Here is a 13,161-nt window from a genome sequence, read left to right on the forward strand (position 1 = left end):
GTATCTTTTGTCACACTATTCTTGTGTCCAGAATTAGGACTGGGTCCCTTGCTTTGTTTTGCTTTTTTTAATGTAGTTTGAGAAATTTTCTTGAGATCTTTTCCAAGCTGAAAAGTCATTCTTCAGATGACCATTCCTTCCATAATGGAGACACAAAAGATTGTTAGATACAAATGCGTGCTTGCTATATGGATTTTGGGGAGGACTTATGTTCAGGCTTCCAAGTCCTCTTCCACTATTGTGCCCTGACTGGCCATATTTTCAAGTATTTTTGATGAAGAAGTCCATTTCAGAGACTTTTTCAGCTCTTCTTTTGCCTGAACAAGATCTTTTTTAAGTTGATCATTTCTTTCAAGAGCCATTGCCAGCTTTACATCAGCTTCATTCAACATCAGCAAATTACTGGCCTCACTATTCCCTTTAGAGCAACTTTTATTGAATTTCTGAAGCTCATGATTAAGTTCTACATTGTCTGCCATTAAAACCATTATTTGCTCATCCAAATCAGATAGATTCATTTCAGCCTCATTCAACTTCTCTTCAAGATCAGCTTGTAAACTCCTAGCTTCATCATTGCAATTTTTACTACCTTGTTCAACTTCTTGAGTTCAAGATCAAGTTCCACATCATTAGCTACCAACACCATTATCTTCTTTTCCAGATCAAAAAGTTTTACCTCAGCCTCGTTTACCTTCTTTTCAAGCTCAGCCTGTACACTTTAGCTTTATTTATGCAATTTTTACTGTTTTTGTTCAACTTTTTGAGCTTAAGGTCAAGTTCTACATTGTTAGTTATTAGGACCATAATTTTCTCTTCCAGATCAGTGATTTGAGTCACTAAGGCAAGATTTTCATCTTGAAAGATGTCTATAGTATTATTTATCATATCTTTCTCATTTGCTAACTCTGTGACGGAGTCAATCAATACAGCTGCCAAATTTCTCAATTTCTTAACAGAGTATATGTGTAAATTCTTTTTGAGGTCAGCAAAAGTTACCTCTATTTCAGTTTCTGCCTCAAATTCCTCATCACCAGACTACGCCATGAATGCAAATAGCGAATCAAACACTTCTTCATCATCTTTTACTGCAACCATGGAAGCATTTTCAGGATGAGTAGACTCCTCAAAATCACTTGAGGAATTTCCCCAAACAACAAGAGCCTTCTTACAACTTAGTCAGCTTCAGCCTTTGTTCCCTTTTTATCAAGAACCAAGTCCCTTCTTTTATCTACTCCATTTTGACATAGTATTTATATTCTATCTTACACATTGGACAATCTCTAATGAAGTGCCCTGGTTTGCCATATTTGTGAAACAGATCCATGGTATTTGCAAGTCAACTAGAGTTTCCCTTCTTAGCAAACCCTATGTGTTTTCTCACTATCTTTTGAAATCTTTTTGTCATATACGCCATATCTTCCTCTTCAACTAAAATTTCACTTGAAGTCACCTTTAGAGCAAGTGATTTCTCTTGCTTAGTCTCCTTCTTCAGATCATCTTATGCTCAGTTCAGTTCATGGGTTTGGATACTCCCAATCAAAACATCCTTTGTGAGAACCTTTAGGTTCTTAGCTTCAGTTATGGCATCAACTTTGCTAGCCCATGAATTAGGAAGAATCCTTAAAATCTTTCTAACTTGTTTATTGGGATGAATAGGTTCACCCAAGCTTTGTAGCTCATTTGTAATGGAAGAAAACCTGGTGTGCATGTCATCGATTAACTCTCCTTATTTCATGGTAAAATTTTTATATTGAGTGGTCAGAATATCTACTTTTGATTCCTTTACTTGCTTAGTTCCTTCATGAGCAGTCTTCAAACAATCCCAAATTTCGTTTATAGACTCACAGATAGAGATTCTATTGTACTCTTCAGCTCCAATGCCACAAACCAACAATTTCTTAGCCTTGTAGTTCTTCTTAATCTTCTTTCTATCAGCCTCATTGTACTGCCTATGAGTTTTAGGAACAATCCGAGTGACCTTTTCTTCTTTCTCCTCGATGGTAGGAACATAAGGACCATCAAAACAATGTCCCAAAGTTCACTATCCTCTGCTACGAGGAAATCATATATACGAGTCTTCCACTGGATGTAAGACTCGAGAGGGTCTGGTTGAAGACTAACCTTCTACCAAATTAAGTGGAGAAACCATTCTTACAAGAACTTCTCTTGGTGTTAACAAAATAGAGAAAACCTGCTCTGATATTAATTGTTTAGAATGTATGTGTCCACTAAACTACTGGATCAGGTCCCTTTTTAGAAAATAGTGTAGAAAACTAAAGAACATAAGCGTAAAATCAGACGTATGATTTTACGTTGAAACTCCTTGATCAAGGGAGAAAAACCACGACCTATCCCATAGGATTTCACCTCCAATATTCACTAAACAACTATGCCAAACATTTAGATTATAAGTTCTTGCAATCTATGAATTGCTGTCACAATTCCTTCCCTCTCTATGTAACAACTCTGTTACACTCAGATCTAAAGCAATAACTCTATTGCTTGCTAAATCACTAGACTCCTAGTTGACTTAGACTTCAAGTAGTTTCCATAACTAACTCTAGTTATTTTTTGACAAGGTGCATAAACGAACAAACATGAACTGGTCTAAATTCCTTTATAGATTGTGAATAAACCTTAAGAGATTAAGACCAAGAAATCAAGACTCTAAAACAAGAACAAAATAACTGATAACTCTACCACGTCTTTCGTCTTCTTCAAGAGAAGATTTAAGATTCTTAAGAACATGAGCTTTTGTGATTTTTTCTTTTCAATGATTCTAAAAATCTAAATGAGAAATGTTGTAAAGAATGTATATATAAATGATATACATTATGTTGGACGATTTCTATTGGGTAGACAACTGTCCTCTTGTACAGGAACTCGATCGCGCACACAACAGAACTGCAGATTTGGCAAGATCTGTTTTGTACTATTATTTGCTGTCATTATCAACTTAGAGTCCTCAAAGGGATCAGGTCTCTTACCTGTTCCCTTAGTTTGGTAAATCATCAAAACCAATCATCATTAAGCATTATCACTGCCGAGAATTAGAAAAGGAAGAGATGCAGAGAACTGGTGCTGGCTGTTGATTTACAGGATTTGGGAAGCATGCAACACTAGTTTGTGGAAATGGAAGACACCACTACCAACTCTCATAATTGATCAAGTAAAGCAAGAAGGGAAAATGCATTTCTGAATAGAAAACAATGTAGTAGGGAGAAATATAGATAGAGAATATACTTAGCCAGGTGTTTTACTGTCAGCTTTAAGTTTTGTAGAGATGTAGATAGAATTAAGCAAATGTAGAATTAATAAAATGTTTTTCTTCACCAAAACCTTTTGGTGTTTTAACCTTTGTACATGCTTGGCCACATTAACTTTGGTCAGATTTCACAGTTGCAACTAATGGTTAATATCGTAATGAAAATTGTTTCCCTTGAAATGATGCATTAAAAAAGGCTATTCATCTCTCACTTGGTGATACATAACCATAGAACCTAAGAATTCTGAAAAAAGGTCAAGCTGCATACAGTGGCAGATCTAGGATTTTAAGGATGTGGGTGCTCTCTTAGCTTAACAGTGGTAGAGTCAAAAGTTTTCCTAAATGAGTTCAAAATATATAAATTAAATACACAAGAAGTCAAAGGGTGTTCAATATCTACTATATGTATATAAAAAAAATATAATTTTAACTATGTATAAATAATGCATTTTTCGCCAAAGATGGTTCAAATGAACCCCGTGTGCCTACCTAGCTCCGCCCTCACTTAGCTACCAATCACAAAATATAAGTGCACGAATTTAACACTTGTCATAAAAAAGCGATCATATTTGGAATCAATAGGAAGAATAATCAATAAGAATAACTATTCACTCTATTCCTTTTCACTTGTCATAGTTTTCTTTTTCTAGATTCAAAAAATATCAATTTTGACAACTTTTTAAGATTTTTTTTTATCATATTGATATAAAGAAAATTTGCAACTTATAGTACTATTAGTATAGCTTTTAAATATCTAAATTTTAATTTTAAAATATAAAATATTCTAATATAATTTAGCTTTAAAAATTATTAACTAACATTTGCAAGTAAAATATGTCAAATCATTAGGAATGAAATTTATTATCTTGAATAAAGAAGAAACGAAAAGTATTTATTTCTATACCCTCTTTTTTAGGAGAAGTAGCAAAATGGCAGCAGTACTATAAATAAGGAAAGAAGAGTGGGTTTTGAAAATTTAAAAAGAAAATGTGTTAAGAGTGAGACTCGGACTCAGACCCAGCAACACTAAGTTAGCCTTAAGCACGTAGCACCATGAGCCATTGGACCAATTAAACCATTTATTCACTGAGTGCTCTATGTTAATTTTATACGAGTGCTTCTTAATTTTTACATAGATATATATAGTTCGATACAAGGTTAATGGGTGCTCGAGCACCCGGAGGTCTCATGTGGGTCCGCCCCTGGCTGTATATACATTAACCTCTCTATTTAATAACAAGATAAAAGAGCTCTTTATAGTAGAAAAACTCTAGTAGCAACCTCTAGTCCCTAACTACGTTGCCCGCGTAGGTTTGCCTTTATGTTCTCACGGAGTCTACCTTTGCAAGTAGCCTCTCTCTTCTCAGTGTGGGAGTTACATTAGATTCCATGTTATAGTTCGCATGATTTTAAGTATCGGTTAAGGTCCTATCCCACAAAGGTATATGAAATGGTATAAGTTCACATGATGTTTATGATGCATTGACCACATGATTATGATTATGATATTCAAATGTTTTCAAATTTTACTCATATTTTTAATATATTGGTCATGCATCCCATGTTCATATTGACTATGTCCTATTATCATTGTTCATGCATGCTTGTCACATACTTAGTGCATTCTGTGTACTAACGCATACTTTTGCCTACATCTTACATAATATATAGTTTGATTATCATCACGATCAGCCTTCCGCGTGTGGCTAGATCTGATTACTTAGCTTTGACACTTGATTGTTGAGTCCTCATGCTTCGAGGACGTAACTAACATGAGTTTATATTTCTTTCTATGATGTTATCTTTTATATCATGGGTGAGCTAGGATCTTGTCTTATATTCCCATCTAGACTAGTAGAAGCATGTTAGATGTTCATGGAGTCTATGTTGTCATGTTCTTTCGATGTTGATTTCTTCTTTATTGAGATGTTCATGTGAGACTTTATTTTTGCATCTATGATTTAGCGTTATTGCTTTAATTACCTTATGTCGTGACACCTACGATGATATCCCTTTTTAGGTTATGCATATTTCTCAATACTTAGTACATTCCATGTACTAATGCATACTTGTGCCTACATTGTCTCATAATGTAGGATCCAGTGCTTCTCATCACTTTCGTGGCTAGTACGAATTGCTATTGAAACTACATCGCTTGGTGAGTGCTCATGCTTCGAGGGTGCAACTATAATGATTTTTTATGTCTTTCTTTTTTATGATTTTCAGATTTAGATTGTTTGGGTAAGCTAGTGCTTGTTCTATGCCTCCGGCTATGATTAGTAGAGGCTTATCAGATTAGACTAGTATAATTTTCATTTATTTCATATGTTATGTAAGGATTCTCTGTTATTAGGATTTCTATGTTTTGGGACTTATCTTCTGCATTTAAGCTTATTTTTATTTATTTTGCTATCTCATGTCGTGTTATGTATGCTAAGAGGCTTGTTGAGGGTTTCTCGAGATCCTATTTGTCGTGTCACTTCTAGGGTCTAGCTTGGGTCGTTATAGTTAATGCATGTTTTGGGAGTCATACTGGGCATCTATTTGGGTAAGAGTTCAAATAACTCAAACCCCATAAACTGCGCTGCCAGCATAGATAGGATCGTATCGTTGGTTCTGTTGACTCCTCACCCACTCCCTGATAAAGGCTTAGATATGGATCCATATGCTCAATTTTGTTTTTCCTTACTCTGGCAAGGTATTGAATGGTTCTAGTAATGTGGGCTAGATATTGTATCATTTTGAAGTTCATAGTGAAGGTTGCCGGCTTGAAAAACTCCCCAAGAAAAGTAAAATACACTATTTTAGTAACTATTATGCATACATCAGTTATAAGGCTTTAATTGTTTCCATTTCACTAGCATTTCTTTACTTTTACTCAGTAATTTCAATGTTCCCTTCGTTATGTGTATTCATGTTATGTCAGTTACTATTTCATTCATCTTTATTACATATCGCAAATTCCATACACTAATGTCATTCGTCGTTGAATTGAGATAACTACTTCACCAGCCTTTGGTGAGACCTCCATACTTTTGGAGGACTCCATTTATCAAGTTTTTTCAGTATTAGTAGATTTTAGGTTTTTATCAGATAGTCGTGGGTCTTGTCTCAGAACTTATCTACAGGTAGTAGAGGCTTCATAGACGTTATAATGAGTTGGTTTAGTCTTCAGTTTTTAAGATGTTTTAAACAATCTTATCATTTATATCATTGAGTATTTTCATATAGAACAAGAGAGTTGCAGTAAAACATCGATAAAGTAATGTTTGATAAAGTAATAATCTCGCTAAATAAATATTTTTCTCCGCTCCCGACTTGGGCCAGTTATATTAAAGTAATATTCTCGCTAAATGCATTAGATGATAATTAAAAATAAAGTATTAAAGGCCCAGAAAAAATATAAAGTAATAATTACTAGAATACACCAAGAATTTATATATTTAATTAGTCAATAATACTAGATCAATAACTATTTCTTTTTAAAATATGATTCTATGGTTGATTATTTTTTCTTTCCACCAAAACCAAAGTTAATCTCATTTTTAACTATTTTTCATCTTATTTGACAAATACTCTGCCGACCTTTTGAGAGTGTGCGATATAGTTGATTGACTAATAGTCAAATCAAACTTTTGTTTCACCCATGCTTGCAAATCTTTTTGGCTAATAGTTGGATTCTCTTTCTTATGCTCACATATTGCATTTTTTATTTTATTGTTTAAAGATGATTTTTGTACGCCTTTCAAATGATGAGAAGACATTATACTTGAATTATGATTTTTAAACATCTAGCTTTGTTCTTTTATATAGTTAACATAAAATCTCTTCATATTCTATATACATGAATACAATTAGAAACATTAAACTTCACTATATTCGTTTAGCTTTTCTTGATTTCAATAATAAATATGCAAAGACTATACTTTTTAGTTTCCTAGATTTAAACTTTTGAAATTCTTAATTCAAATATTTTTTTTCTTATGGCACATACTGCAAAATACTCTCTAAAATAATAAATATTTATTTATCGATAAATAAATATTTTATGCATTTATCGATAAACTAATAATCTCGATAAATGAATATTTTTTCCGGTCCCAAGCATATGCATTTATAAAGGTTTTACTGTATTTAAATGTTTATCTCCTTATGCTTCCGCATGTATATTTAGTCTTTTGCTTAGTATTCAGTCAGGCCATGGGTTTGTTTTGAGACAAATAATAATTTTTGAGTGCCGGCCACGCTTAGGGTATAGACTCAGGATGTGACAACACCAATGATAAGTCCATTCTAGACTAGTCACAACTCACGGAATCGAGCGGAATATAAAATAATCATAATCAACTCAAATTACCCAAAATAACAGAAATAGGAATAAGACGATACAACTATGGAACAAAACATGAAATCATGCTAGAAATCCACCCCACACTTAGAAAATTTGCATGCCAGAGCAAACATAAACAATGTCTAAGGATAGTAAGTCGTAGCCGATCACTAGCTCTCCATAACCTCTAAAACGGGTTTTACCCTTCCGAGTCACCTCCGAATGATGCCACACTATCAATATAATAATGCCAACATAAATAGGGTTGTTTAGAAACCCAATTTGCAATAATTAAAAATGGGAATAAAAATGAGCCAAAATGACATTGGGGAACCGCATGATGAATCCCAAAATTGACTCAATCAAAGGGTCCCAACTAGGGCTGTATAGAGCAAACCGATAAACCGCACCAAACCGACAAACCGAACCAAACCGGAAAAAAACCCGACTAGTGGTTTGGTTTGACTTGGTTTGGTGTTTGGAAAAACAACTCGACCATTATAGGGTTGGTTTGGTTTTAACTAAAAAAATGTCAAACCGAACTCAAACCGACCCGATTATAGATGTACTACTTTTAAATTATGTTATACATAAAAATATTTATTAAAATGTAATTTATAAATATTTTTTAAAATTTTTCATAATTTTTGTTTTCTTTCTTACATTTATATTTGGAATTGAGAAGCTAATCTAAATAATATACAAAAAAAGCTCATCTTATAAAGTTATATTATAAAGTTAAAACTTCAAACATTATTCTGCCTCCATCTTTTATGTTGATATTTTGTACTAGAACTCTTTTTAAGAAACACTGCTCTGTGCTTTTTATTAGATATTATGAAAAATACGAGAAACTCGAAAAAACTCGAAAAAAACCCGAAAAACTCGAGAAAAATTGATATCAAAAAACCCGACTTTTATTGGTTTGGTTTGGTTTATAGATTTTATAACACGACACAAATGGTTTGGTTTGGTTTGTAAAAAATCCGAACCAACCCGATCCATGTACACCCCTAGTCCCAACCATCTAAAGGAACTTGTGCCCCAATAATGGGCACAATCTGAGCTTAAACCAAACCCTAAATAGTTCATGCCTCCAACTTGAGAATTCACAATAAAGGAATTAAAATGGAGGAATCAAAGGGAAATTACAAGATTAACACATGGATTACAAGCCTAAAAACGTTCAAATATACTTCCCAAACAATTCCCAATGATTACCAGCAATAATAACTCAAAATTGAGCTCGTAAGGTTGTTTTAAAGATGAAAAAGTCTCAAAATAAATTGATGAAAAAAAGGATATAACCATCAACTATGACCGTAAAAGCGGTCACTAGGGCTCTTAAGCGACCACCTCTAAAGCGGTGCTAGGCCTATAAAGTAGCTACGCCACATGCTAGAAGGTCCTGCTAAATGACCTCATATCGGGAGCTCGAAATTGGTTCAAAACCCTGTGCACACAAATGAACTATGATTCCCCATAAAATTCAATATTCTAGACTCAACGGAGATGTCAAAACTTCTAACATAGGTCATCTCAATAAATAGCGGACTCCACACCGAAGCCTCTATTTTATCTAGAAGCCATCAGGTTGCTCAAAATGAGTTTGGAAGCCTCGAAACATAGACTAAAGGTCCTTCTATACCAAACCTGACATTTCGGAGCTAATGAATCCATAATAATTGCATTCTAAGGACGTTTACCTAAAGTTTTGACCAAAATTCAACTATTCAAACTTTAAGAACTCCAAACTTGCACAAAAACCAAAGAACAATTAGGTGATTGAACTGTCAATCTTACCAAGTCATAAAATGACATAGAGTCATTATGAGAAATATATAAAAAATAAAAATATCACAAATAGAGAAAATGACCTAGAAGGTCATTATTTTCAGTTGAACTTTGATTTGAATTGGTTAACTCAGGTTCCGTAATACACGGGTGTGAGTTGTGGAGTCCATCACGAAGGAGTGGGGTTTGTGTTTCAAGGACCATATCACCCCTCTGTTTTTCTTCTCCATGCGTCACAAGTCCATCGCAAGATTTATTTGTTTCTTAATCTTGTTTGACTTTGTGAGCGACGTAGGGGCCAATGCTATCACGATCCAAATTATGGAACGTGTGAGCACCTATTCTAATCTAACAAGATAGGTTAACCCTCAGAACTTTAATTTATAGAAAATAATTAAATAAAACATCTTCATTGATGAAGAGTAAACAAAATAAGAAAACTTCTTTCGAAAACTTAAGAAATAACCAGTACTTCCAAAGACCGGTACAAGAGTTATTAACAGTATACCAACACAAGAATAAAATAACTAAAAAAACTAATATAACTTCCACTTGAGAATGAAATAGATGGAAGTTGATGATGAGTAACCATCAATTCTCATGCTTCAAACAACCAGAAATAACCTATATCCACAAAAGATGTAGCAAGAGTAGTATTGGTAGACCACACGTATTGAATAGACATCATAAACCGACCTGGATTAGATCCACATACAAACATCACAAAATCAATAGGAACAACAAGCATAAATATCACTTTTAATTTCTTCTAAATTCACAGGTTACCCTCTTACCTTAGTCTTTTGTAGAATAATCAAATTTTATTATTACTTCCTTAGTTGAATTACTAGTTATTATTTCACACCATTTATTTTCCGGAAGAGATATAAATTCCCCCTCGAACTAGTCTCAAAAAGTCAGTTACACGCTTAAATTATCATGGCGACGTATTATACACCTTTACTACTTAAATATGTATTTATTTTCCACTAAATCTGACATGGAAATTATTTTTTAAAAAAAGCATGTGCATCAGATAAAAATTTAAAGTAAAAAAAAAATAAATAATCAAAATCCTCCTTACATCCCCCCACGTCTCTTGTTCTTCACACCCCACCATTTTCTTCTTCTTCACACCCACCCATTATCCATGTCTTCTTCATTCTTTATTTTTGTTAAAATTGTTTATTTTTCATCACAACCTCAAATTTGAGACAACTAAGCAACATCAGAAAACCTTCCGCCGTCGTCGGTGAATATTCAAGTATTTTTGGAACATTAAAACACGTATTTAAAATCAATAGAAACTTTGCTTTTCACCATTACCCTCCATTTTGAATCTTGGTTTTCTTCAAAATCAAGAAAGAAAAAGAAGAAATCTAGCTGAAATTCATAAATAATTGAACTTTAACCCAATGGAGTTGATGAGAAAAAAATGAGAAAATCAAGATTTTTGTAAAAAATAAAAATCTAGTGCTTTGTATTTGGGATTTTAAAAATGATGGTGGTGATATTTGGTGGTGGGTGATGAAGAAGAAGAAGAAGAAGAATCGAAGGTGACATAGTGATGGTGAAGAACAAAGAATCGATAGTGAAGGTAGCAGGACATGACTTCTCAAGATGAGAGATAAAGTGGGTGAGATTTAGTGATAAAGAAAATATAATTATTAGAGAATTTTAATAAATAATTAGAAATTAATTAGTGTAAATTATAATTAACAAAAAAAACTTAATTAATAAAGAAAAGAATATAAAAAATTATAGTTTCTGATAGGGCGCTGACGTAGAGCTGATGTGGCAGTGAGTGTAATACATTATATACTGTGAAAGTGGTGTTACAAGTCTCAGGGTGGTATCAAATTCACTTTTAAATAGTAAAGATGTGTAATAGGTCGTCATGATACTTTAAGAATATAACGGACTTTTCAGGACAAGTTCAGGGGAGAGTTTATGTCTTTTCCCTTTATTTTTTCAACTTACTAACAATTTAATTATTAGAACAGATATATAACCACTTATAAACAAGTAATTTCACATAATTAACACATAAGTCATACTTCATCAATATCATCACAATTCATTACTACCTCAATGTGAAACGGAAATAAGTACAACTAAACATCACCCTTCTTGACACCTCACAATCCAACACTATAAATTTATCTATACAGTAGTTCATCCACACTTAGAAATTATAATTGAAATCATTTATAGGAGTGTACGTATATACCTCTACTTTAACAACATTATACCTTAAGTGTCACGACCCGAATCCGAGTCATGATGGCGCCTACTATAACCCCCGAGAAGGCAAGCCAAATCCAACTCAAAAGCGGAAGCCAAACATCAATTTAAAAGAAAATAAGTAAAAACATAAGAAGGGAGAAGCAAGAATAATATAATCAAAGAGAACAGGACAAGGTATAGGTTTGTAAATACGATACAAAATATACAAAAAGTCCAAAAGTGAATCAAAATAACGAACTAATGCTAGAACAAACCCCAAACCTAGTGTCACCTATACAGGAGCTACTATGTACAAAAGATGACAATATATACATAATATAGAACTGGCTGTCCAAAAATACAAGTGCAAGTCAATACAAAAGATGGAAAGGAACAGGCCTTTTAGCTCTGGGAGCTCAGCACAATCAGGATTTGGCACAACTACGGAGGATCAGGCGCGCATTGGGGATGGCTCGAACTGGGAGCTGCATCAAAAAGATGCAGAAGTGTAGTATGAGTACCAAAATACGGGGTACCCAGTAGGCATCATAGGCCGATCGAGCTAAGAGAATATATATATATATATATATATATATAACATAAATAATTCATAAACTACAACTACGGGTAAATCTAGGTACGGGGAGAACATACAAGGCTAAATAACCCAACAACAAAAGATAATCACCATAATTTCCTCAATTCACAGAATACTGGAGAGCAAGTATATATATAACAGGAAAGAGGTAACAATAATCTCAAAAATATTACGGAGCACCCAAAATAACCCTCGAGCTCATCAATACCAAGGTAATAACTCGGAATATGTATCGATGAGCAGCCCAAAATTCACACCTCGAGCTTATCAATAATGAATTTAACAGTGTAGCCCAAAGTCAACAAAAGGGCCCGCCAGGAATTATACCTCGAGCTTATCAAAAACATGAAGTACCATAAATAATGGGATCACCAGTATTTCTAGATCCTTAATATTTATTCATTTACCAAAATCCCAATCTATTCGTTACGTTGTTCATTAAAGTGATTTTTAACATTGGTGAGGCAACCAAGGCAAGTAGCATGTCAATAATAGGATATCACTCAAATCCGAGGGAAATCGCCACCGAGGGAGTCAATTCACTAACCTGAAACTCTAATGTACCAAAGCACGGCCTCAGGCCCAATATTTAAATGTCATAAGCAAGTAAGACACAAGCATACTTCGAAATCACATAAAAAAGGGCAACCGAAACCAAAAAAGTCTAACAAGAGGCATCTTAGGTTCAAGTCAGCTAGAAGCAAGTTCTAAGGATACTAAGCAATGCAAAACAAATCAAGAAAACATCTAAACTAAGGCTCCAACGACTAAAAATTCAAACTAGCTACTAACCATGGCCATCAACTCCTAATTTTCTCAAAAAGGCTACCAACACCTTGAACCAACCTAATCATGCAATACTACTCCTAATATACAAATTCTAATGGAGTAAAGACACAAGAGAAGAAATCATAGCCTACCTCAAGGTCAAAACCATACAGAAACTGT

Source organism: Solanum dulcamara, chromosome 3 (assembly GCF_947179165.1).
Source record: "Solanum dulcamara chromosome 3, daSolDulc1.2, whole genome shotgun sequence".
In the NCBI taxonomy this organism is placed as follows: domain Eukaryota; kingdom Viridiplantae; phylum Streptophyta; class Magnoliopsida; order Solanales; family Solanaceae; genus Solanum; species Solanum dulcamara.